Genomic DNA, 27,405 nt, shown 5'->3' on the forward strand with positions numbered 1-27,405 from the left:
GAAAAAGAAGGATCCAGATTTCAAAACTTTATCTTAATTAGACCTTTATGTATATAAAGCTTAAAGTAGAAAATGAGGAAGGCACCATCCTAACCCTACCAATACAAGTGTCTGTATGAACACATTTAAACAAGAAAAAAGCCCATTACTAGATAAAAATTACAGGTATTTTAGGATGATATCTTTCTTACAGTTTGGATATTATACAGAAATTAGACATCAACAACAACAACAAAAAAAAGGATTAAAAATGACGTCAGGATTTTCTAAGACAAAAAATGCAGAATTAACAGTTAAAAAACTTTTTCACAGATCAATAGCACCTTTATTTTTTTTAGTATTTTTTATTGTAATTAACAGAAGGGTTACATGATATTTGCCAGATAGAAGGTGCATTAATTCACATACATTGATACCCTTCCACCTGTCTTGGTCCCCATTTCCCTCCCCCACCCCCACCTCCTCTTGTTTTCCCCCCTTCCCTATCCAATTTCAAAGAATCAAATACAAATATATCTGATATATCACATAACAAAGTGAGATACTGTAACAATATGAGATAACCAAGGGACAGCAAAAGAGATGAGAGATAACATAGTACATTAAGGACAACAATCATTCATTATATGGCTTATGTTTCTATATCCTAGAGGTCGTTTCATTTAGTGTCATACTATATGGCCTTTTGTATCAAGGTTTTGCTCTATTGCAAATCTCTGCTAGGAGAGCCCAAGGTTTCTACTGATTATGACAAATGAGGGAACCCATTGAGCCTAAGTTCCTTTGAGTCTGGCTTAGTTCACTTAATAAGATTTTTTTTCTAAGTCTTTCCATTTCCTAACAAATGGGGCAATGTCATTCTTTCTGACAGCCACATAGAATTCCATTGTGTACAAATACCACATCTTGTTGATCCATTCATCAACTTAGGGACATCTAGGTTGGTAGCACCTTTATTCTTACAGTCACATCCTGTGAAGGAAAATACTTTTATTCATCCTTTTGAATAGTACTTATTAACATTTATTTTAAATCCATCAATATGCCAAAAAACTGGATAAGTAACTCTTCTGAAGCTAACAGTATAATAGAAAACATGGACTCAAAAATTCAACGTAATATACACATATATGTATACACACAAATGTATACATGCATATAAACAAGTCAAGTAATGTACAAATTAAAATATTTCACCAAAGAAATACATGTATACAGAATCTTCAACATTAGGTAGGAATTCTAGACAATACTTCAAAAGACCAGAAAACCAAAATAAGAGATACATAAGATGCTTTATATGACAGAGTTATAAAGGGAGGGGTAAGAATGCCTACTTGGAAAACAAGCTCTGAATTCAAGTACCACCAAATTTCAGTACCACCAAATATAAATATATAAATATATACTAAATTAATATACATAAATTAAGTACAAGACCGCAAACAAAACTTCCCATGGCCACCCTGATCATCTGCTGTTATTTTCTTGACTTCAAACCAATGAAAAGAGGAAAGATGGACAAATACATTCATATTATTCCATGTAAATAAGTAAAAACAGTACCAGGCAACTTGAGGAAATGGGAGACATAGGGGAAAATAATGGAATACATAACACTGATTAAACTATATCGCCCAAGTTGACCTGTTAAAATCCATTTATAAACTATTTAATGATAATTTTTAGAAGGATGCTTGAAAAGCTGCTTCAGATGATTCAAAACTTTGGCAAGGTAGCAAGGCATAAATTTAACCCTCAAAAATCAACTGCCTTCCTCTACGCCAACAGTAAGAGGAGCGAGGCAGCAATCAGGAAAGCAACTCCTTTTGCAATATCCCCAAAGAAAATAAAGTACCTAGGAATTATCTTAACTAAGAATGTAAAGGACCTTTTTGATGAAAACTTGGAAACCCTGAAAAAAGGAAATTAAAGCAGAACTGAGGAAATGGAAAAACCTCCCATGCTCCTGGATTGGAAGATTCAACATCGTGAAAATGACAATCCTGCCAAGGGCTATCTACAAATTCAACGCAATACCCATCAATATCCCAATGTCATTCTTTAAAGAAATAGAAGAGGCAATCCAAAATTTCATATGGAAAAATAAAAGACTCTGTATACTAAAAAACACTTCCTATCAGAAAGAACAGCACAGGAGGAATTTCAATACCAAACTTTAAACTCTATAACAGAGCTATAGTGACCAAAACAGCTTGGTACTGGTACAAGAGCAGGCCTAAAGACCAATGAAATAGAACTAAGGACCCAGATATTAACCCACAGACCTACGGCCACATAATCTTTGATAAGGGAGCCAAAAAATACAATGGAAGAAAGGCAGCCTCTTCAACAAGTGGTGCTGGCAAAACTGGTTAAGTGCCTGCAGAAAACTAAAGTTGGATCCTTCTTTGTCATCCTGTACCAGGATTAACTCCAAATAGATCCAAGGCCACAAGGTAAAAGCAGATACCTTGAAAACTTTACAAGAAGGAATAGGAGATATACTAGGTCTCTGTGGCACAGGTCGAAACTTTCTTAATAAAGACCCAGAAACACAACAAATCAGATAAAGTCTGGATAAGTGAGACTGCATTTAACTGCAGAGCTTCTATATGGCAAAGGACATAGCTACCAAATTAACTAGAAAGCCTACAGTGGGAGAAGATCTTCACTAACCATACAAAGGACAAAGGCCTCATATAACAACTGCTCAAAAAATTGAATCACTCCAAAACTAATCTCCAAAGAAACAACCATCCCATTAAAACATGGGCCAAAGACTTAAAGAGAGTCTTCTCGGAAAAAGAAATAAGAATGGCCTATACACACATGAAGAAATGCTCCACATCTCTTACCATAAAAGAAATGCAAATCAAAACAACTCTAAGATTCCATCTCATTCCAGTTAGAATGGCCAGGATCAAGAAATCTAATAACAACAGATGCTGGAGGGGATGTGGCCAGGAGGGATCACTCCCACTGTTGGTGGGAGTGCCAACTCATTCAACCACTATGAAAAGTAGTACGGCAGTTCCTCAAAAGACTAAACATAGAACTCACCTATGACCCAGCAATTCCACTTCTTGGCATTTACCCAATCATCCAGAAACAAGGACATACTAAATCCACTAGCACAACGATGTTCATTGCAGCACTACTTACCATAGCAAAGATATGGAACCAACCCAGATACCCCTCAGTTGATGAGTGGATCAACAAGATGTGGTATTTATACACAATGGAATTCTATGCTGCTGTCAGAAAGAACAACATCACCCCATTTGTAAGGAAATGGAAAGAGTTAGAAAAAAATCATATTAAGGGAAGTAAGTCAGACTCAAAGGAACATAGGCTCAATGGTTTCCCTTATTTCTCATTATCAGTAGAAACCTTGGGCTCTCCTAGCAGAGATTTACAATAGAACAAAACCTAAATACATAAGGCCATACAGTATGATGCTAAATGAAAGGACCTCCAAGATACAGAAACAAAAGCCATATAAGCGACTGTAGTCCTCAATATCCTGTTATCTGTCATCTCTATTTGTCTTGCATATAAGCTTATCTGATCCAGGGAAGGGAAAGGCAACCACAGAAACAACAAGACACAGGGTGAACTAATTCAACAATGCTAGTAACTACACAATATATTGGAAATTAACTTTACAAGTTGGGGAGAGAGAATAGGGAAAGGAAAGTAGGAGTAAGGGAAGGGGTACCAGTGTTTTAAAAGAAACGTACTCATTTACTTGCCTACTTAATTGTAACCTCCCTGTCCATCATCTTTACAATAATTGTTTTTAAAAAGGACATCAATAGAAAACTTAAAAAAAACTAAACAAATAACTACTGTATGGTGTAGCCATCTTCCTATTCAGCATTTACCCAGAGCATTACAAGACTGTATATTGAAAAGACACTTGCACATCCATGTTCACTGCTGCACAATTCACAATAAACAAGAGTTATGGAAAGAGTTCAGATGCCCTACAGCAGATAAGTGGCTCAAAAAAATATCATGAATATCCAAAAAGGCATTTTATTCATCAGTTAGAAAAGAATATAATATCACTTTCAAGGAAATGGATAGACCTAGTACATGTTTTTTTCATATGTGAAAGCTAGCTCTAAAATGTAACTAATCATGATAACATTTAAAGGGGCTAATATATTTACCCACAAATAAACTGATTAAAGGAAGTTATATTTAGAGAAGAAATTTTTAAAATGTAACTCCTCAGAACATCTATGTACTGTTTATAAAAAGAAATACCTGAAAATAGAAATAATTCTTTTCCTTTTTCAGGGGCAGAGGGTAACAAAGAAGGGGGAGAGGAGTGGGAGCACCTAAAGAGATGAAGGGAGAGCAAATATAGTGATTATATACAATGTATACTATGTACAAAATGAACTATGGTGTATGTATGGAAGATGGAAAATGAATAAGAACAAAGGAAGGAGCATTATATTTATAATCTGAGATATGGAACTGTAACCCTACTACTTAATAATAGCAAGAAGATATACAATTATATGTATACATTAAAATAGGTATAATTTTTTTAAAGACCACAGTTTAATGCTCAGCTCAGATGTATATATAAAGCCTCTGCAAAGCAATTTTTCTAATATGGAAAGAGGTTAATTTTCACTTAAAGTTCTCTTCTCTAGTTGAAAGACACATCTGATTAGAGTTGATTTTGTTTTTTGCATCATGGCATACTCTCGTTGTGATATTTCGTTATGTACATATAACATAAGCCAAACAAACTCACTCTCTCCATATTCTTCCTCATCCAACCTCCCTACTTCTTCAAGTTTTATTGTTCTAAGTGCATATTAAATTCATGGGCCATATTCGTCTCTACATTTACTTTCCCATTCCCCAATACAACCTGTTTATTCCTGTCATTGCTTCTTTTTTTTAGTGTTAATTGTTCAACCATTGCAATATCAGATTTCACGTACATATATACATACATACACACACACACACACACAATTTCTAACAAAATAACACCTATCATTCACTTTTGCTAATAAAAAATGACTAATTAACTGAAGCATAAGAAATTTAAACTATAATGCACTAAAATGTTCAAACCCCTATCAGTCTTGGAAAACACAGTTGTGTCTTTCTCTACACATATGTAGAAATGTGAGAGTTATTCATTTTAGGTTGGCAAGTTGACAATTGAAATTCCTAATAAAACCGTATATAAACAAACTTTAAAGGCTTTCAATTTAGTTGACATTTATGAGTTTAGACAATTTCAATTTGGAGATACTGAGATTTGAACTCAGTGTTTTAAGCTTGCAAGGTACTGTACCACCTGAGCACATTTTTAATCTTTATGCTTCTGTTATTTTTGAGACATAGTTTTGACTGCTGCCCTGGCCTGCCTGGACTGTGCTTCTCCCCCTGTACATACTTATAACTGGAATGATAAGGGTACATCACAACACCCAGCTTTTATATTGATTGAAATGGAGTTTGTTCAATATTTTTGTCTAGCCTGAAATCATGATTCCCTTTCCCCCAGTCTCAGCCTCTACATAGCTGACATGATAGATATACAACACTTGTCTGATAATGGGTCAGATGGGGATCTCATGAACTAAGCAGGCCTCAAAGTGTGATCCTTCTTTGCTTTCTGAGTAGCCAAGAATATAAGCATAAGTCACTCATTTTTTCTATATGGAAATGCTGCTATGAACTTTCTGAACACAAGAGATACTTCCTGAATGTTTCATAAACAAGAATTTTGTTTCCATGTAAAATGCTTTTAAAATAAATGACTGAGTGAAAAATGGATTATCTTTCATATCTCTAATTATATTTCTAACGTAATCTTTGCCTCCTCTATTAGCAAAAAGTAACATTATCCTAGTAAGACACATTGAACTTCATAGTAATTATAAAATCTGACAATATATGCCCTTAAAAATAAGATTATAGTAACCAAAACAGCTTGGTACTGGCATAACAACAGGCCTGAGGACCAATGAAATAGAACTGAAGACCCAGAAATCAACCTGCAGACTTATGGCCATCTAATCTTTGATAAGGGAGCCAAAAATAACTAGAATACGGAAACAAGAAGTTTATCTTGTGTGATTGTTGTGCCTTTTTTTAATTTTTTTTTTTTTTTGCCAGTCCTGAGGCTTGAACTCCGGGCCTGAACACTATCCTTGGGCTTTCACAAGGCTAGTGCTCTACCACTGAGCCACAGCACCACTTCCAGCTTTTCTCTATGTTATGTGGTACTGAGGAATTGAACCCGGGTCTTCGTGCATGCTAGGCAAGTACTCTACCATTAGGCCAAACTCCTGGCCCATGATTTTTGTTATTAATGTGCTATATTATTTCTCTTCTCCTTTGTTGCCCTTGGTTAATGTCATATTGTTACTGTATCTGAATTTGTTACCTGGTATTTGTATATATGTTTATTTATTTGAGATACCAAAGGAGGAAAACAAGATGATTGGAGTGGGGGGAGGAAAATGGAGAACAAAAAATACATAAGAAAGGGGTATCATTGTGTGAGAAGTAATGCACCTACTACCTGATGAGTATAACTGTAACCCCTCTATACATTACCTTGATAATAAAAAATAAAATGTAAAAAAGATTACAGTAATCCCTATTACTCTAATTAGACATCACTCATCTCAGACTTTTCTGTTAAATATTCTTTATAAATTCATATAAGAAAAATTATCAAAACTAGTGAAATGTTTACAGTTCTTATTCTGGAGAATAACGTGACTAAAGTAGAGAACTAACTAATAAAGAGCAACTTAATAAATCATGTGGAATCTTATTTTGTTCAAACCCTTACTAACTCCTAGTGCCATCTGTTACCATCAAAACTATATGACAAGATATGATATATAATTAATAGGTAAACAACAATCTAATTAAAATGGACAAATACTCCATGTTCCTGCCATTTGGGAGCTCTAATTACAGACTAAATTTTAAGCTTGAATTAAATATTTAAGCTGGAAAATTAACTTTCCTTCTCGAGCCCTGAATACATTAATACAGATATGTGAAGCGACTTCCTGATGGGAACTTAAACATGTAATTTAGTTTCATCAAAGCAGTTACTAATTGTTAAGCAGCAGTACCTTACCATATGTACACAATAGCTATTTAGAGCTGAAAAGGTGGTTCTAAAGCACCCCTCTGCAACTCTTTCCTGACATAAATATAAAATGTATATACAGCACAGCAGTTAATACTACACATTGAAAATAATTCACTTAGACACTTCAGCCTTCGATGTTTCTGAAGACAATTAGAATTTGGTCTAAGTAAACAAAATAGTACCTATAAGTATGTGATAAGATATAAAAGACTACAAGATACTCAAAAGTTTTCTTTAAAAAGCACCCAGCTGTACAATAATAAAATTGCAGTCAACTATTTTTGAATGAATAAATAAAGTGCTGACCTGCTGAATCAAAATAAGCAGCTGTAAGAGTGGTACAATTTTTTTGTTCTTAATAAACTATGTGTAGTTATTTCTTCTCTCTCTTTTCCCACTTAATCTCATGTGGTTACTATATCTGACTTTGTTACGGGCATATTGTACATATGTTGATTTGTACATATGTTGAAATAGGGAAGGGATGGGGGAAAAGAAGATGATTGGGAGGGGTGAGGAGAGGAGAAGGGGAGACAAAAACATAAGAACGGGTATCAATGTTGTAGAAGTAATGCACCCACTACCTCAAGAATGGAACTGTAACCTCTCTATACATTACCCTGACAATAAAATACAATTTAAAACAAACAAAAAAAGAGTGGTATAATTATCCTGGATTTCCCAATGCTTCTACTTATAAAAAAACATTCCAGGCTTTGAAAATAATGCTGCAGAACCTGAGCAGTAGTGACCCACACTTGTTATCCTAAGGACTCTCAGGAAGCTGAGATCTAAGGATCACAGTTGGAAATCAGCATGTACCGGATCTCCAATTGCCCAGAAAAAGCCTAAATGGAGCTGTAACTCCAGTGATAGAACACCAGCCTTGATCAAAAAAACTCAGGGATAGTGCCCAGGGACTGTGTTCCAAGCCCCGGGACCAGCCCAAAAACAGCAATGGCAATAATAATAACAATAATGTTGGTATTTCAGGATGTGAATATCTTCTGTGCTTTTCATTAAGCTGGAATATAGAGGGAACAAGATTTAAGGCCAAATGACTCCACTGGGATAAGGAAATAAATTCTCTAAAAAGGTAGAGACACTTTTTTTTCTCATTGCCAATGTATAGTAGTAGAGACCAAGGTAGGAAAGGAAGAGTGGGAGAAAGCTTGTTCAAGTGTGGTAAACAAAAGTGTATAATATTTTTCAAAACAATAGCAGGTTAATTATTTGTAAGATAGTTTGGTCACAAAAGAACACTGAGGTTTATGGAAACAACTTTTGTTTATATATCAAATACTTTTGGTATGCATGAACTGCAAGGTTTTGCTAAAATAATGATTACATTTTACTCAAAAATAAACCATTAAAATTACATAGGAAAAGAAGTACAACACATCAATTAACAAAGTCAAAGGACATACAACATTGTACTAAATATCCCATGTTTGACATTTTTACCAAAATTGAAATTAAAATATAAATTATAACTATGTACTTAAGAAAATGTACAATAGGAAACAATTTATTTCTTTCATATCCATTTTAAAATATGTCTCATACTTTACTCTCACTTGAGGTTTTGCTTAAGGAGAACATTATTGCTTTACTTTTAATATTGTGTTTGATTTTTTTACATAAAAACTATCAAACTCTTATGCTTAAATTTGATTCATCTACTGTAGAAAATTCAAAATATCCAGTGTGTCACCTGTGTGTTAAGGCAGCAAGCTACATATAAGAACATACTTCAATTAAAAAACATCATACATCAGCCCTCAATGAACACAAAGTGATATGTTTTTAGTCATCATTAATTGACAAGATAGACAGATATATGGGTTCAAAGATGACTTGTAATAACCCTAAGGTCCCATAAAAAGTTGCAGCCAGACTGGGAAACATACACACAAAACAATGGCCCACTTTAAACAATTATTTTAAGTAGCTATTTTTCATATTATTCTATGTCATATAAATTTTGCAGATAGAGAACAGTGTGTAACTAAAAAATTAAAAATATTATTCTACAATTCTGGATGTATGAAAATAACTGTGATTCTTAAATGTGGGGAACGAACTAGATTTCAGTCCATCAAACTTTTAGGAATGAGTTTTTAATCTTTCAATAACATACTGATTTTTCTCTATCAGTCAAGTGAGTAACAGAGGCTACTCTCAATTCAAGTTAGAAGAGCCTATTCAATTTCATTTAAAATCTGCCTGCTATAAAAGTGTATGTTATAGAATTTACAGGGATGACAACTTATATTGATTAAACATATTGAATTGGTTTTTAAAACCAATTTATATAAATGGTTACAATAGTCTCTATTATTCTTAGCCTATGAGGCATATGGTAATAAATTTGAATTTAATTTTACATAAATTTACATATATAAAAGTTCAATAATTTGTATCTACCCTGCATATTTAATAGAGCAAATAAAAACACAAAAAAACAAAAGGTTATTCTTTACAAAAACACTTGAGATTGAAATTCAAACTAATCAAAAATAAAGTATATTTTTAAAAGCAACCAAATCATTCGAGAGTAAGGGAAAGGAAGACATTGTATGAAAGGAAATGTATCGGGCCTGGAGTTTAGCCTAGTGGTAGAGTGCTTGCCTAGCATGCACAAGGACCCGGGTTCAATTCCTTGGTACCACATACACAGAAAAAAGCCAGAAGTGGTGCTGTGGCTCAAGTGGTAGAGCTCTAGCCTTGAGAAAGTCCAAGGACAGTGCTCAGGCCCTGAGTTCATGGCCCAGGACTGGCAAAAAAAAAAAAAAGAAAGGAAATGTATCTATTACTTGACTCATATAATCCCTCTGTACATCACTTTATAATAACAAAGTAATTTTTTAGAGATAACCAAATAATGTCTCAATTTGTCAGGAAAAAAATGTTGATGAGTAACAATGAAAATTAAGAAGTATATATAATTGTATTTATATATTTATAACATATATAAAAGCTAATCATTTCACTTACTATATATTGTAAAAAAAATAGTATTAAAAACATCTCACTGGCATATGGCGCACTCAGACTGAGCTACTGATTCAGATACATACCAAGTCCATTTTGAGAATTTAAACACTCATAAAACTAAAATATTTTTAAAGCACTTAAGTGTACTAGCTTCATCCTGGTATAAAAGTATCATCCTTTTTGACTGTCAATTTATAGGTTCAAGCACTATTACAGATTAAGTCACTAAAAAGTATAGAGTAGGGATAGATTTTAGCCTCATCTCCTGAGGAAGCCTATCTAGTAAGTTAAATGACTATCATGAAAATTTTTTTGCCAGTCCTGGGGCTTGAACTCAGGGCCTGGACACTATCCTTGGGCTGTCTCAAGGCCAGTGCTTCACCACTTGAACCACAGTACCACTTTGGGCTTTCTCTGTGTAGTCGGTATCAAGGAATGGAACCCAGGGCTTCATGCATGCTAGGCAAGCACTCTACCACCAGGTAACACTTCTGGCCCCATATCATGAAATTCTAAAATATTAAGCATTAGCCAATACACATATATAAATTTAAAACTTATAATTTTGGTATTACCATTACTATTGTCAATTATGCATACAAAGGGGTTTTGATTTAACATGTGTAAAATACATCATAATCAAGTGTTTCTGATTTCATCAATTCTATTTTCAAAGCATTTCAATTGGAAGATTCCACATTATTTATCAAGGTTTTATTTCGAATATTTTCAAATATACACAAGAATAATTTCATTTCAGCCTGATATTTGGACTCAAGGCTTCACATCTAATTAGGATGTGCAAAGGAAGATGTTCTTAAGAGAGGATCACAAAAACTTAGTAACTATGTGCATATTACGATATAGAATGATGCTTATGGAAATGAACTCCAAGAAATGAAACCATTTTTTTTTTTGCCAGTTTTAGAGCTTGAACTTGGCCTGGGCACTGTCCTTGGGCTTTCTTAAGGCTAGTGTTCTACTGCTTGAGCCACAGCAGCACCACTTCCAGCTTTTTCTGCGTATGTGGTACCAAGGAATTGAGCACAGGGCTTTATGAATGCTAGACAAACACTATACGACTAGGCCATGCTCCCAACCCAAGAGGTTTTGTTTTATTTTGTTTTGTTTATGCTATTTAGCGTACTTTTTTTTCTTTCCTTTTTTTCATTGCTTTATTCCCTTTGTCACCATCACTTGATTTCTGTAGCCTTTGTCATATATAAGTCAATCTGACTTGGGGAGGGATGGGGGAAACACAGAATCAGTGAGACAAAGGGTGAACCAATTCAGCTGTGATATTTGCTAGACATTATGTTGGAAATGAATTGTACAACTTGTGTTCAGGGTAAAATCTGGGAGAGAATGAGGGAGAGAATGAGTTAGTGGGTGACACTGTTCAAAAGGGTTTGTACTCATTACAGTTAAATAAGAAAGGTAATGAGTACATAACTGTAACCTCTCTGTATATCACCTTTACAATCAATTTTTTTAAATCCATCCTGGGGTGGGGGAAAGGTGTTAACTAATTAGCAGGTGCTCTACCACTTGATCGAGAACTTTGTGCTTTAGGGTCTCCATTTTTGCCTAAAGCTGGCCTCAGACAAACATCCTAACACAAGCTCTAGGCTGGAAAGATTCATACATTCAAGCATCTCTTAAAGAGCTGCAACAGCAAAGAGGAGTTGTCTTCTTTATACTTTCTACTTATACTTCTTTTTAATCAGTAGAATTTTATTATTTTTATTACGTAAGTTGACAGGCAGGGAAGGAGCTGCAATGTGACATTTCCAAACAGGTAAACAATGTATCCTTATTAACCTCACTCACTCTCCCACTTTCCCTTATTTATCTGTCCCCTTCACTGAACAATTTCAGAAAGTTTCATAGTTTTATTTTCATACATACAAATGACCTCAACCGTATCCATCCTATCATCCTCTGCTGCAGATATAATAGCATGTTCTCCTCTCCTGCCATTTTTCTTTTTTTGTTTTTAGTAGGTATTAATTTCATCAAGGTATTATACAATGTAAATGATCTTCGTAACACACCTTTCCTTGGGGATCACAATGTCTGGCACTGCAACTTAGAGCTCTTTTTTTTATGTAATCAGTCTTCCTGGTTTTTTTTTTCTTCTAGGACAATAAAAAAACTCAACCTCTTGATATGATTGATCTACAAAGTTATTCACAAAAATGCTGTCAGGTCTCATTATTTCTCAATGCGAAAACCCAACAAATAGGATTTATGTCTGCAATTGTTTCTGGGCTGCACATCCTTCACATATACTCTATCTTTACATTCTCTGGTATTTTTGAGACCATCCTTCAAACGTACCTCTAATTTGGTATGATTCTATCACAGGTTATTTTAGAGTAGAAGTTAATTTCTACACTGTCGGCTTCCTCTCTATGAATTTTAAGTTCCAAAAGTAAAAAATCATATTATCTCTGTTTATCCGACACCTGGAACAATGCTTGCCATAAGAGGTAAAAAAAAAAAAAAGTGGTCCTTCAAGAAAAAGTCACAAAAGAGAAGAAAGGTTAAGACCTTTAGAAAACAAGCATAATTCATGTTTTCTGAGTCTTATCTTGAGCAGGATGCCAAAATTCCACAGTTCTTGGTTTCCTCCTCAAGTATATGACATTGAATCCATGAGAAAAACCATTCAAAAAAATGCTCATCTGTACAGGACAAGGTTTACTGATTCCACTGTCTCTAAATTTAGTTTGGACAGGCTTTATTTGTAGTATTGATCAAAGTTCCTACTATGATGTACATGGTCCAAGGACAGCTTCTTCAGCCCTTTCCCATTCCTACTTAACTCTACTTCCACTCTGCTTTATACTTAAACTGTGTTGCTATCAACCTTTCACTTGGAATACTCTGCAAAAAGTCAACAATTCAGGAAAACAAGCAAGGGAGAACATATTTTTCCTACTCAAACAAGAGCCCCCATGGTTTGATTCAGAGCAAATCATATACCCCTGAGTATCTTGCTCTTACTTTTTAATGCCCAACCATCTTTCTACTTCCAAAGGTCTCTGACATAAAGCCTAAGGAGGTCTGGACAAGAAAACAAAACAGTCTGGTTTCAATTGAGAAATTCTGCTTCTTAAACAACTAAGATAATATCATCAAGTGTTAAAGTTTGAAGGTGTTCATCAAAATTTCATGTGCTTAGGAGCCTGTTCAGAATGTGCAGTACTGAAGTGGTATAAAGTCTGAGAGGTGTAGTACAGTGTCAGGTAATTTAAACATGGAAGACACTTCCTTAGAAGGAATTAATAATAATCTCAGAGGTAGTTTTCATGAGAACAAGCAAATTGTTCCCCTATCTCTGTCCCAAGCTGCTTTTAGGCAATCCTGTATCTGTTCTCAGCGATGTTATAAAACTAGGGGACTGTTAAGCCCTTGAATCACTGAACAAGAAACTTCTGAGTTGGCCTCAGGATTTTTGTTAGCAGCAGGAAACAGTAATACACGGATGTGGTTCTTCTGTGTTTTTCTTAGCAAAACCTGACATCCTATGCATCAAAGATTACTGGCAGGCCAACTTTGCCAGACTCCACAACCCAGATGTAGCTGAATAATCACACCTTAAATGTAAGCAAGGGATATCCTAGAATCATGCTACCCATAAAGAAATTTAAATATAAAAGGAAAAATTCCGTAATTAAATATGGAATACTTTTTCTTGCCCTGTTTTTCAATACACTGCTACATTTTCACATTAAGGTCTCTGAATTGCACATGCCAATCAAAACAGCTTTCACATTAAAAAAATAGCCACTCTTAGAACAACTTTACAAATTAACATTTTTATCTGAATTTTTATGTAGTATCATTCCACTAGTTTCATTAGATTTCAGACAACAGAAAGTACTCCAAAAACAGCACTAGTTAAGTATACCACATCTTCCATTATTCCAAAATCTGCCTCCAGACAAACAAAATGTAAGAAAGGATTATTAGAAACAACAAAAAGGAAGCAATAATCTGCCTGGCTTTAAATTATCAGTAAGATTACACCTTAGTAAAAAATTCACTGTTTATATCATGAGAAGAGAAAAAAATAAACAAAAACAGAATCTTCACTGTAGAATAATATATACTAACACAATATAATTCAAATTATGACAAAGACTGGACTCTGGAGAAAGAATGGAAACTAGGGGTAAATGAAAATACTTTTTAAACAATATGTACTCTAACCTTACTGGTAGTCCAATTATATTCAAACACTAGAATACATGTAGAAATGAGATTTCTGATTTTATAAACCAATAGTTTAGATTAACAGGATTTTCTACCAAATACTTTATGCTAGAAAACTGTCCTCAAAGAACTGTTAATAATACATCATACCTGCTCTATTATAAAAACTAGATTTTGAGCTAACTTTCCCCCCTCAGTTGTGGGGCTTGAACTCTGAGCCTGGGCACAGTCCCTGAGCTCTTCAGCTCAAGACCAGGTTTGAGACACAATGTCACTTTCAGTTTTTTAGAGGTTAATTGGACGTCCACATCTGGGCCGCCTTTGAACCGAAATTCTCAGACCTTAGCCTCTCGAGCAGCTGGGATTACAGATAGCCTGGCTTAGCTATCTTTTTAAAGTGACTTTTCCTTGAAGTTCTTAACATATATTTTGATGAATATGTATTTATATACTCCTTAGTCAAAATTGGGAAAAGAGAAATGAAGGAACAGAATAAAGTTGGATTAAGGTACATTGTATGCACATATAGACTTGTCAAAATGTAACCTCCTAGCTGGGCTCCTGTAATTCTAGGATCGCGGTTCAAAGCCAGGCCATGCACTACATAATGTGAGACGCATCCCCAATTATCCACTAGAAAACTGGAAATGGGGCTGTGGCTCAAGAGTAAGGTTGTAGCCTTGAGCTGAAGAGCTTAGGGACATTGCCCAGGCCCAAAGTTCAAGCCCCATGGCCCACAAAACAAAAAAGTAACATCCTTGTACAAGTAATTGATGTTAATAAAAAGAAGCCCTACTTTTACTTTAATCTTTATCAAGGAATTCAATGCAATTAAAAGTGATAATGATGATAATAATGTTATGTTAATGGAAGAGTGCATTAAAAGTACATAAAAAGTGCCAGGCACCAGCTGCTCACATCTGTAATCCTAGCAACTTAGGAGGCTGAGATCTGAAGATCAAGATTAAAAGCCAGTCTGGGCACAAAAGGACCTGAGACTCTTTATCTCCAATTAACCTCTAGAAAATGGGAAGTGGGGCTTGGCTCAAGGGAAGGGCAGTAGCCTTGAGCTAAAGAGTGTAGGGACAGTGCCCAGACCTGTTCAAGTCCCATGACCCACCAAAAAAAAAAAAATACATAATAAGGGAGCTGGAAGTTTAGCCTAGTAAGTAGTAGTAGTAGAGTGCTTGCCTGCATGAACCTCAGTACCACATATATAGAAAGGCCAGAAGTGGTGCTAGGGCACTAGCCTGAGCTCAAGGACAGTGCTCAGGCCCTGAGTTCAAGCCCCAGGACTGGGGACTGGGGGGGAAGTACATAATAAGAATGACCAAGAAGCACAGCAGTATGGTATGAATTTTAATCACTTTTTAACTTCATGTTAATTTAATCTATAGAGGTAAGAATTTAGTTGTAATTAGAAATTTAAAAGTACACATTTTATCTTAATAGAAAATGTAGGATGGAGGTATTTATTTTATGGACTCCTACTGAAGGTAGTACTAGAGACAGTATTAAAAGATATACAAAAATGGGTAAATATAATAATTTACTTAAAAAATTTTATTTCTACTCAGTGTTAATTATCAGTAAAGTCCACTCAGAAATACAAGTTATGATTGATTAACAAAAATAATAACACATACATATAAAAAAAATGGATCTATGGGCTTGGAGTTTGGCCTAGGGTAGAGTAATTGCCAAGCATGCACGAAGACCTGGGTTTGATTCCTCAGTACCACACTCATAGAAAAAGCCAGAAGTGCTGTTGTGGCTCAAGTGGTAGCGCTCTAGCTATGGACAGTGCTCAGGTCCTGAGCTCAAGCCTAGGACTGGCATAAAAAAATTAAACAATTGCATCTTCTCGCCATTGGATTTTCTATAGAGTTCAAGTAAATGAATTCTACAGAAGAAAATTCGAAATAAGGCATTCCAAAATACTCAGATGATTATATGTGCATAAATACAATAGTGCAATATACAATTATATTTGTAGTTCACCAATATATATTTATGTTCAATATCAAGGGGTTCAAAAATAGAACTGAAAAGTCTAGTTGTAGTTGCATATGGGTAACCCTAACTCTCAGGTGGGAATGCAGAAAAAATCTTAAGCCCAAGTCCAGCTACATAGTAATCCTGTATCAGAAAAAAAAGAAGAGAGGCAGGGAAACAGAAAGGAAGAAACCAAGGATTGGAAAGGGAGGAAAATAAGAATGACAGGAAAGAAGAGGGGAGCACAAAAAAATAAGGGAAAGGTAGATAAATACCATACACTCAAATCAAATCATTAAGAATAAAATTACTGGCAGGGTAAGATGGTTCATGCCTACAATCCTAGCTGCTCAGGAGGCTGAGATCTAAGGACCAAGGTTCAAAGCCAGCCCAGACACAAAAGGATCTGAGACTGTTATCTCCAATTAACTTCTAGAAAACTAGATATCTGAAGTGGAGCTTGACTCAAGGGGTAGCCTTAAACTGAAGAGCTCAGGGATGCCCCCAGACCCCAGGCCCCAGGCCCAGCCTTGAGCTGAAGAGCTCAGAGACAGTGCCCAGGCCAAGTTCATAACCCACCAAAAAAAAAAAAAAAGAATATAGTAACTACTAAAATAGGAGAACATCCTCAAACCTGAAGCAAATATTCTAAAGTCAACAGCAAAATTCTAGAGATTGATGACTGCGATCTGTAAAGTCTGTTTGTTATTTTTTAGGTCACCTTACGTAAACTAAACCAGCTCACTCTGAAAATTATTCCTGTTTCTAACTCACAAATACTCAGATTATATACAGGCATTTGCCACCGTATCTAGAAACATAATTTTAAGTTTTATTAAAAAAAACTTCTTATCATTTCCTTAATAATTGTAATGCACAGCAGCAGTTCTCTCACACACAGCAGTGATCAGGTCAATATAATACTTTGAGAAAGCAACTAACTTTTTTAGCACTTGAAGTACAATTCCTTTCAGTGTAGTATTCAAATAGGAATGACTGCAAAGTTGTAACTTGTACATTAATCTACACATGTAAGTAAACTCCTGCACAGTTTTAAATACATGTAGCTTCACTGGGCCATCAAGACTCTTCCTCAAAATTCTTTATTCAAAAATATCAAAATATAAGGCATAATTTTATTTTTGATATGAAATTGAAATAAAGCAAAAATTTTGGGCATAAACCCTAGGTGTCAATATCTTAAACCAAAGCACTGCAATTAATATTGAATTCTAAATACAGAATATAATGTCACATAAATAGCATAACAGCCAAGTACTGTCTAAGAAGCCATATGTTTTTTCTCATTGTTCAAAAAATGGAGATGACTTCCCGTCACTTATGTTTCTGATTAGCAAGGTGATTTATGCCACAATCACTAAAAATGCCAGCGAGTGAATGAGAAAATGCACAGTGACTGCACCAGATGTGCACAATAAACAGGAATCCCATTGTAATCTCTGGTACTTAGTTTATATGAAGGTAATGTAGGAAACACTCTTGGATATGGCAAAGTCACTCTTTTTTTACATTTGAGTATAAATGATACGAAATAAATTGTGTGTTTTATACTTTATGGCATGCATACATTGATAAATTAGGTACCATTTTGTATCCCGACTTATCTACAAGACAAACCTGGCTGAGATCATGGGGATTAATTGCTTCAGAAGTGTGAAATGCAGCTTTTCCATTCTCTTCTGCACACTCAGTGAAGAAACAATGATTAATCACTGTTTAACTATTCTCTTGAGGATCTACAAGATTGCCAAAGCAGGACTTATTCTCATAAATCCAAAAAATACAGGTTTAGATTTGTTGCCAACAACTGAAAGAACATGAACTTAAACCCATTTGTTATCAGATTATAATCATATCAAGGTTTTAGAACCCTAAGACACACAATTCTCTTAAATATATGGCTTCATGGGAAATTAGATTAGCACAAGATATATCTAAAGTTTATGCGTTTTACAAAAGCATCAGCAAACACATTTTTTAAACTTATAAAATAAAATGTCAAATAACATGTTACTGAAATTAAGTTGATTATCTCTCTTAGCTATGTAAATACTCTAATTCCTGTGTTTTATTTATAAACACTAAAATACTATCCGGCAAAAGCATTTTTAAATGGCTGTTCAACATATGAAATAACTAATTCTAAAAATTTTTTATTCTATATACCTTTTCGAGAATGGAATCTGGCTAAACCTATGTAATTTCTGTATCAATAACAAATTTATAAATCTTTATGGGACTGAAAATACAAAACTTTAACACCAATACTTTGAAAGACCCAAAAATATATGTAAGATTTTGAACACAAATCTATTAAGAGCACAGGTTTCATATTTATTTCAAGGATATTTAATATATTTAATATCAATAAATATTTGAAATAAATTTACAGGATAGACTAAGTGTATTTTGAAAACCTATGTTAAGTAACATAGTCCAGGGAGGGAATAGAATTGAAAATATAAAGTATTTCACAGGGAATCCACAAAGAAGATGGTTGGGGGGGAAAGACTGGTTATAATCTAAGAACTATTCACAAGTGAAAGAGAATTCCCTGAGGTTTCATCTCAGAGTCAGACCACAGATTATAACATCTTCCAAAGATAATATACCTATCTCACATACTAGACCAAGAGATAATATAAGTACATTGCAAAAGAAAAACACAAGAACTTTTTTCATTTTATTTTTTTATTATTGAGGTAATGTATAGAGGGGGTTACAGTTACATTTGCCAGATAGTAAGTGCATTACTTCTCACACATTGCTACTCCTTATGTTTTTGTCCACATTTCCCTCCCCCCAGCTCCTCCCAAACATCTTGTTTTCCCCCCTTCCCTTTCCTATTTCAAATAAATCAAAGTATATATAACATACCAGGTAACAAAGTCAGATACATTAGCAATATGAGGTTAACCAAAAGGCAACAAAGAAAAAGAAGAATAACATACTAAATTAAGAACAACAATCACTAAAGTTAAAGCTCTTGTTTACATATCCTAGAGATCCTTTTATTCTGATTTTCTTCCTTCACCATTTCACTTCTTCCCTTCCTAACTTCCTTCTTCCCTCCACCTAAGAATCACTTCTGTAAAATCAGGTATTTCAAAAGTTAAGAGTATACTCACTCCTAAGAGGACAAGTAAATGTATGTAGGTTTAAGAGAAAACGTTCAAATGGTCTTTCAGCTCAGCAGCCAAAAAATTCTTACAGGTTTGAGGAAATGGAAGTAATAAGACTTAAAATCACTTATTTAAATCAGAGACATAAGTACCTATATGAGCTGGGAAGGATGCTATGTGCAAATCCTCAATAGGACTTTTGGTTTAGCTGGTTTTGCTAACTTAGAAGTTGTCCTACTCTAAACTACATTCTTTCATTCCTTGTATTCCCGATAAAACCACTATCTAATTTACTACATATTTTAGTTATTTTTCTAGTTACCTGTGAATATTCACACTCTAAAATGTAAGCAAAGGCAAGTCATTGTCACAGCTTCAAAAATTTGTGTGTGTGTGTGTGTGTGTGTGTGTGTGTATCATGAAGCTTGATCTCAGTGTGTGCACTATCCCTAACTCTTCAGCTCAAGCCTACCATCCTACCCTTGAGCCAAGTCCCACTTTTGTAGAGGTTAACTGGAGATAAAAGTAGAGGTTAACTGGAGATAAAAGTCTTGAGTCCTTTTGTGCTCAGGCTGGCTTTCAACCTTGAGCCTCAGAACTCAGCCTCCTGAGTAAGTAGGATTACAGGTGTGAGCCACTGAGCCTAGCACAGCTTCAAATTTCTAATGAGGAATACTGAATCATAGAAAAAGGTTTTGGAGTAAAAACTTAAACATTCTAAGAAAAAATTATTTTAAGCTTAGAATATATAGCGAACTAAACTACCAGTCACCTGCATAAATAAAAGGCACATAATTACTAATTATCTACAATTTAAAATTTTTCCTTTGTAACATTTCTGAAATATGAGAATTAAACTTCAACAAAAGCCAAGGAATCTTAAGTTCATTTTAAAATAGATGGGTGGTGTTAAGTGAGAAACTTCTTCCAAACAAAGTGTAGATAATTTTGACAAAATGTTACTTTATGACATGGGAGCCTGAAAAGTACAAATGTAAAGGGATTCAGTTCTCTTGTGAGAAATCGACAAAACAATATCAATTTAAACCTGACAAAAATATGCCAAAAAGTACCATGGGTACAAACATCAAGCAAAATGTTGTATGGTTTTAAACAAATAAAAAGAATGTTCTTTTGGGGTTTTTTTTGTTGTTTTGTTTTGCCAGTCCTGGGCTTGAATTCAGGGCCAGAGCACTGTCCTTGAACTTTCTCAAGACTAGAGCTCTACCACTTGAACCTCAGCACCACTACCGGGTTTTTATTATGTATGCGGTATTGAGGAATAGAACCTGGGTGTTCATGCATGCTTGGCAAGCACTCTACCACTAGGCCAAACTCCAGGCCCCAAAAGAATGTTTTTAACCCTGTGTGGTGGTTCACACCTATTTTGTTAACTACTCAGGAGAATGAGATCTAAGATTCAAGGTTTAAAGCCAGACTCAGCACAAAAGACCTTGAGACTGTTATCTCCAATTAATCACTAGAAAAGGGGAAGTGCGGACTGTGGCTCCAGGGTAGAGCAGTAGGCTTGAGCAGAAGAACTCAGGGACAATGCCCAGGCCCAGGGGTATGGCGGTAGTGTTGGGCAGTAGTGTTGAGTGATAGCACCCAGGTTCAGAGTTCAAGCCTCATGACCCCCTCCAAAAAAAAAGATAAATAAAATAATTTTTTAATGTTTTTAATTCTGGTAAAAATGAAGAAAGTTCCCTGGTCTATTAATTTGGAGACAAAAAAAGAACTGATGCACAATATTAGATATAAAATGTATGTACAAAGAAAATATTTAAGCAACATTTATCTAAAATGTGACTTTGCTAAAAGTCATTTATCACCATCCTAAGATATTCTATGAAAAACTGTCAAAATAGAGAACACAGAACCCTCACACATCTCTGATCAGAAATATAAAATACTACAGTAGTGGTTTTATACCTTTGCAGTAACTGTTTATCTTGTGGTATATCCAAAAAAAAAAACTGAAAACAAGGTTCTCAAACAGACACAAAGACAAATACATTCTGAGCCATATTTATTCATGACACCAAAATGGCCAAATAGATATCAATTCCTTTATATGTGCATTTTATTCATCAACAGAGGAACAACATTCAATTAAGGAAATTAACTACAATAGGAAGTGGTACTGTGGTTCAAGAGATAGGGGATAGCCTTGAGCTAAAGAGCTCAGGGACAGTACCTAGGCCCAGAGTTCAGACAAACCAAACGAAATCAAAACAAGAAAATAAAACACAATAAAGAAAAAAAAAAAAAAACAGGGCTGGGATCTGGGCCTAGTGGTAGAATGCTTGGGGAGCATGCACGAAGACCTGGGTTTGGTTCCTCAGTACCAGATATAGAAAAAAGCCGGAAGTGGTACTGGGATTCAGGTGGTAGAGCTCTAGCCTTGAGAAAGTCCAAAGATGCTGTTCAGGTTCAAGCCCAGGACTGGCAGAGAAAAAAAAAAAAAAAAAAGACCCAGGGGCCAGGAGTTTGGCCTAGTGGTTAAAGTGCTTGCCTAGCATGCATGAAGACCTGGGTTCGATTCCTCGGTACGACATATAGAAAAAAGCCGGAAGTGGTGCTGAGGCTCAAGTGGTAGAGCTCTATCCTTGAGAAAAATCCAAGGACAGTGCTCAGGCCCCGAGCTCAAGCCCAGGACTGGCAAAAAAAAGAAAAAGAAAAAAGAAAAAAAGATCCAGCAGGATTCATTGCAGGAATGCAAAGCAGGCTGGCTCAACATATGCAAGTCAATTAACATAAATCATCATTTCAACAGAAGCAAAGACAAGAATCACATGATTATCATAACAGATGCAGAAGAAGCATGTGACATGATCCAACACCCCTTTATGCTAAAAGCTCTGGAGAAACTAGGAATCCATTAAACATTCCTCAGTATAATTAAGACTGTATATGACAAACCTACAGCCAGCATTATACATAATGGTGAAAAGCCATTTCCTCTAAAATCAGGAACTAGACAAGGATGCCCAGTCTCTCTACTCCTCTTTAATATAGTATTAGAATTGCTAGCCAAAGTAATAAGGCAAGAAGCAAACATAAAGGGGATCCAAATAGGGAAAGAGGAAGTAAAATTTTCCCTCTTTGCAATTGACATGATTCTGTATAGACTCCACTCCTAACTTGCTTGAGCTGATTTGAAACTGTAGCAGAGTAGCAGGGTATAAAATTAACCCTTAAAAATCAACTGCTTGGGTCCGGGAGTTTGGCCTAGCGGTTAAAGTGCTTGCCTAGCATGCACAAAGACCCGGGTTCGATTCCTCGGTATCCCACATACACAACCAAGCCAGAAGTGGCAGAGATGATACACAACCAAACCGGAAAAGTGGCAGAGACAAGACTGCGACAGCGACAGAGAGCGAAAGAAGCGAGCTGAGCTGAAGTGAACAGAGCCCAACCGAGTGGTGGCCGGAGCGAGCGGGCCGGAGCGAGCGGGCCGGAGCTAGAAAGAGGGGCCTAGCCGGGCCGGAGCGAGCGGGGCCAGAAAGAGAAAGGGGCCAAAAATAAAAAAAAAAAAAAAAAGAAAGCCCAAGAGTTTAAAAAAAAAAAAATCAACTGCTTTCCTGTATGCCAACAATGAGAAGAGCGAAGCAGAAACCAGGAAAGCAACTCCTGCTGCAACAGCCTCAAAAAAAAAAAAAATACTTAGGATTTAACATAAGAATATAAAGGACCTTTATGAGGAAAACTTTAATAACTTGAAAAATGAAATTAAAGCAGAACTGAGGAAATGGAAAAAATTCCCATGCTCCTGGATTGGAAGAATTAACACTGTGAAAATGGCAATGCTCCCAGGGGCTAACTACAAATTCAATGCAATGCCCATCAATATCCCATTGTTATTCTTTAAGGAAATAGGGGAAGCAATCCAAAAATTCATATGGAATAGTAAAAGACCCTGTATAGCAAAAACCATCCTTAGCAGAAAGAACAGAGTGGGAAGAGTATCAATGCCAAACATTAGACTCTATTACAGACCTATAGTAACCAAAACAGCTTGGTACTGGCAAAAGAACAGGCCTTAGGACCAGTGGAATAGAACTGAAGACCCAGTAATCAATCTGTGCACAGACATATGGCCACCTAATCTTTGATAAGGGAGAAAAAAATAGAATGGAAGAAAGCCAGCCTCTTCAACAAATGGTGATGACAAAATTGATTACGAACCTGTAAATTCTTCTATATCACCCTACACCAGAATTAATTCAAATGGATCAAAGACCTTGAAGTAAAAGCAAACACTGTGAAAATTTTACAAGAAGGAATAGGAGATAAGTGATACTAGGTCTCCTTGGCACAGGTCAAAACGTTCTTAATAAGGACCCAGAAACACAACAAATTAAAGAAAGCTTGAACAAATGGGACTGCATTAAACTGCAGAGTTTCTCTATGGCAAAGGACATAGCTAGCAATTAAATACAAAGCCCACAGAGTGGGAGAAGATCTTCACTAGCCCTACAACAGACGAGAGCCTCATACCTAAAATATACCCACAGGTTAAAAAAAAAAATTGAATCTCTCTAAAACAAATCTTCAAAGAAACAACCATCCCATTAAAAAGTGGGCTAAAGACTTAAAGAGAGACTTCTCTGAAGAGGAAGTAAGAATGGCCCACGGACATATGAAGAAATGCTTGACATCTCTGGCCATAAAAGAAATGCAAATCAAGGGCCGGGATTTTGGCCTAGTGGTTAAAGTGCTTGCCTATCATGCACAAAGACCCGGGTTCGATTCCTTGGTACCACATACATACAAAAAAGCCGGAAGTGGTGCTGAGGCTCAAGTGGTAGAGCCTTGAGAAAGTCCAAGGACAGCGCTCAGGCCCTGAGCTCAAGCCCAGGACTGGCAAAAAAAAAAAAAAAAAAAAAAAAAGAAATGCAAATCAAAACAACCTTTAGATTCCACCTCACTCACTTAGGATGGCCATGATAAAGAAATCTAATAACAACAGATCCTGGCAGGGATGTGGCCAGGAGGGGCTGCTACTACACTGTTAGAGGGAATGTAAACTTGTTCAACCATTCTGGAAATCAGTATGGCGATTCCTCGAAAGACTAAACATTAATCTCCCATGTATGGGAATGAGCAATTCCACTGCTTGGCATTTACCCAAATGTCCAGAAACAAGGACATACTAAAACCACTAGCACAACTATGTTCACTGCAGAATTATTTACCATAGCTATGACATAGAACCAATCCAGATACCCCTCAGAAGATGTATTTACACACAATGGAATTTTATGCTGCCATCAGAAAGACACTGCCCCTTTCATAAGAAAACGGAAAAACTTGGAAAAATCATAATAAATGAAGTAAGCCAGACCCAAAGGAACATAGGCTCAATCGTTTCCCTCATTTGTAATAATTAGAACACATCTAGGACTCTCCTAGCAGAGGATTACAAAAGCTCAAAACCTATATACATAAGGTCATATAGGATGAAACTAAATGAAATGAACTCTAGGATATGGAAACAAGAGCTTTATCTTGAATGATTATTTTTGTCAATGTACTATGTTATTTCTCTTCTCTTGACCTTATGGTTAATCTCATATTGTTACTGTGCCTGACTTTGTTACCTGGTATATTGTATACACGTTTGTTTATCTGAAATACGGAAGGGAAGGGAGGAAAACATGATGATTGGGAGGGGGCGGGGGTAGAGAAACAGGGACAAAAACATGAGACGGGGTATCAATGTTTGAGAAGTAATGTACCTACTACCTAACGAATGTAACTGTAACCGCTCTATACATTACCCTGACAATAAAAACAACAAAAAAAGATATGACACATTCATTGTAATGCTTCTGTAACACTCCTTTATAACAACGAAGTAACTGAAAAAGAAAAAAAAAAGTTTATGACTGTAGTCTTAGCAACTGAGGAAATCTGACAATTTTGATTCAAGGCCAGGCCAGGCAGGAAGTATCTCAGACTCTTCATCTCTAATTACCCACCAAAATGTCGGAAGTGGAACCATATCTCAAGTGGTAGAGTGCTATCCTTGAGCACAAAGATTCAGGGACGGAAGCCAGGATCTGAATTCAAGCTTCAGGACTAGCACCATACATGCATATATACATGCATGTATACAAACATGTGTACATACATACACATAAAAGTAATCAATTTTTTTACTTTTTATTTATTGTAACATAGAGGGGGTTGCAGTTCATTCCCCAGAGAGTGGTGCATTACTTCTTACACAATGATACCCCTTCTCATGTTTCCCTCTCCCATCCCCTCTTAATTGTCATGTTTTCCCCCCTTCCCTTTTCTATTTCAAATAATCAAATAAATGTATATACAATATACCAGGTAACAAAGTCAGGCACAGTAACAATATGAGATTAACCATAAGGGCAAGAAAAGAGAAGATAAATAACATAGTACAGGCCGGGAGTTTGGCCTAATGATAGAGTACTTGCCTAGCATGCACGAAGACCTGGGTTTGATTCCTTGGTACCACATACTTAGAAAAAGCCAGAAGTGGTGCTGAGGCTCAAGTGATAGAGCTCTAGCCTTGAGAAAAATCCAAGGACAGTGCTCAGGCCCTGAGCTTAAGCCCAAGACTGGCAAAAATCAAATAAAAATAAAATTAAAAAATAACAGTACATTGACAACAATCTTGTTTCCATAAGCTGCAGATCATTCATTTGGCCTCATCCTGTATGACCTTATGTATCTAGGTTTTGTGCTATTGTAATCTTTTGATAGGAGAGTCCTAGATGTATACTAATTATTACAAATGAGGGAAACAATTGAACCTATGTTCCTTTGGGTCTGGCTTACTTCATTTAACATGATTTTTTCAAGTTTTTCCATTTCCTTACAAATGGCGTGATGTCTTTCTGATGGCAGCATAGAATTTGATTGTGTATAAATACATCTTCTTGACCCAACCAATAGATTTTATTTTTTAAATAATACAATAGATCATTTCAATATAGTAGAAGTAGGCATTTTTATTTTCTACTTTTTTCATTTACCCAACTTTCCAACACATAATTATTTCATTTTATTTAGTTTTGTGCATTGTGGGTCTTGATCTCCACCTGGACCTTTTATAGTTCAAGGCTTGTACTCTACCAATCTGAGTACATTCCACTTCCTGCTTGAGCTGGCATCAATATGTATATACCATTTTGTTGTTTGCCTTCCCCATTCCAATTCAGACAAACATATATACAAGACAGAGTATCAAAATCAAATACAATGACTACAGGGGATAAATCAAAGAGGAAAAAATGAAAAAAAAAAAGAAATAACTTCACACAGTACATTTAAAAAAAAAAAAAAACAAAGGAAAAACCTCTTGTTTTCTTATCCTGGAGCACTTAGCATCATCTTACACAGAGATTCTCACAAGACAGTATGTTGGAAATAAACTTTACAACCTGGGAGGGATGGGAAGGGCAGGAAGGTAGGAGAAAACTGAGAGAGTAACAATGTCAATAAAAACTGTACTCATTACCTTATGTATGGAACTATAACTCCTCTGTACATCATCTTGACAATAAAATTTAAAAAAAACAAATTTTGAAATTGCCAAGGTCATACGTATTGAACAGAGAAATTTATAGAACCTAGCATATATTACATTACATATAAAAAAGTAACAGCAGTACTTGGGCAAGGGAACTAAAGAGAGACATCAAAAGAAGAGTTTAAATGGCAAAGCAAGATGAAAAGAGGGGGTGGGGAGGAGGGAAATTGGGACAAAAACCATGAGAAGAGGGTATTAATGTATGTGTGAAGTAATGTACCTCCTATATTGCTATGCCATATTACTGTAACCCAACTTCCAGAGATATTGTCAACTCCTAAGTTAACTACTTTTTGAACAACTTTAATTAATGCCCAAAG

At 35.6% G+C, this 27,405-nt stretch overlaps 1 protein-coding gene across 8 annotated transcripts in view; it reads right to left on the reverse strand.

The window, feature by feature from the left end:
- The window catches only part of Tbc1d5 (TBC1 domain family member 5), a 429,644-nt gene that overhangs the window by 319,147 nt on the left and 83,092 nt on the right, over positions 1 to 27,405 (reverse strand). The gene's annotated exons all lie outside the window — the stretch shown is intronic.

The sequence above is a fragment of the Megascapheus bottae genome, chromosome 2, assembly GCF_031878675.1.
Source record: "Megascapheus bottae isolate mThoBot1 chromosome 2, mThoBot2.hap1, whole genome shotgun sequence".
Classification (NCBI taxonomy): domain Eukaryota; kingdom Metazoa; phylum Chordata; class Mammalia; order Rodentia; family Geomyidae; genus Megascapheus; species Megascapheus bottae.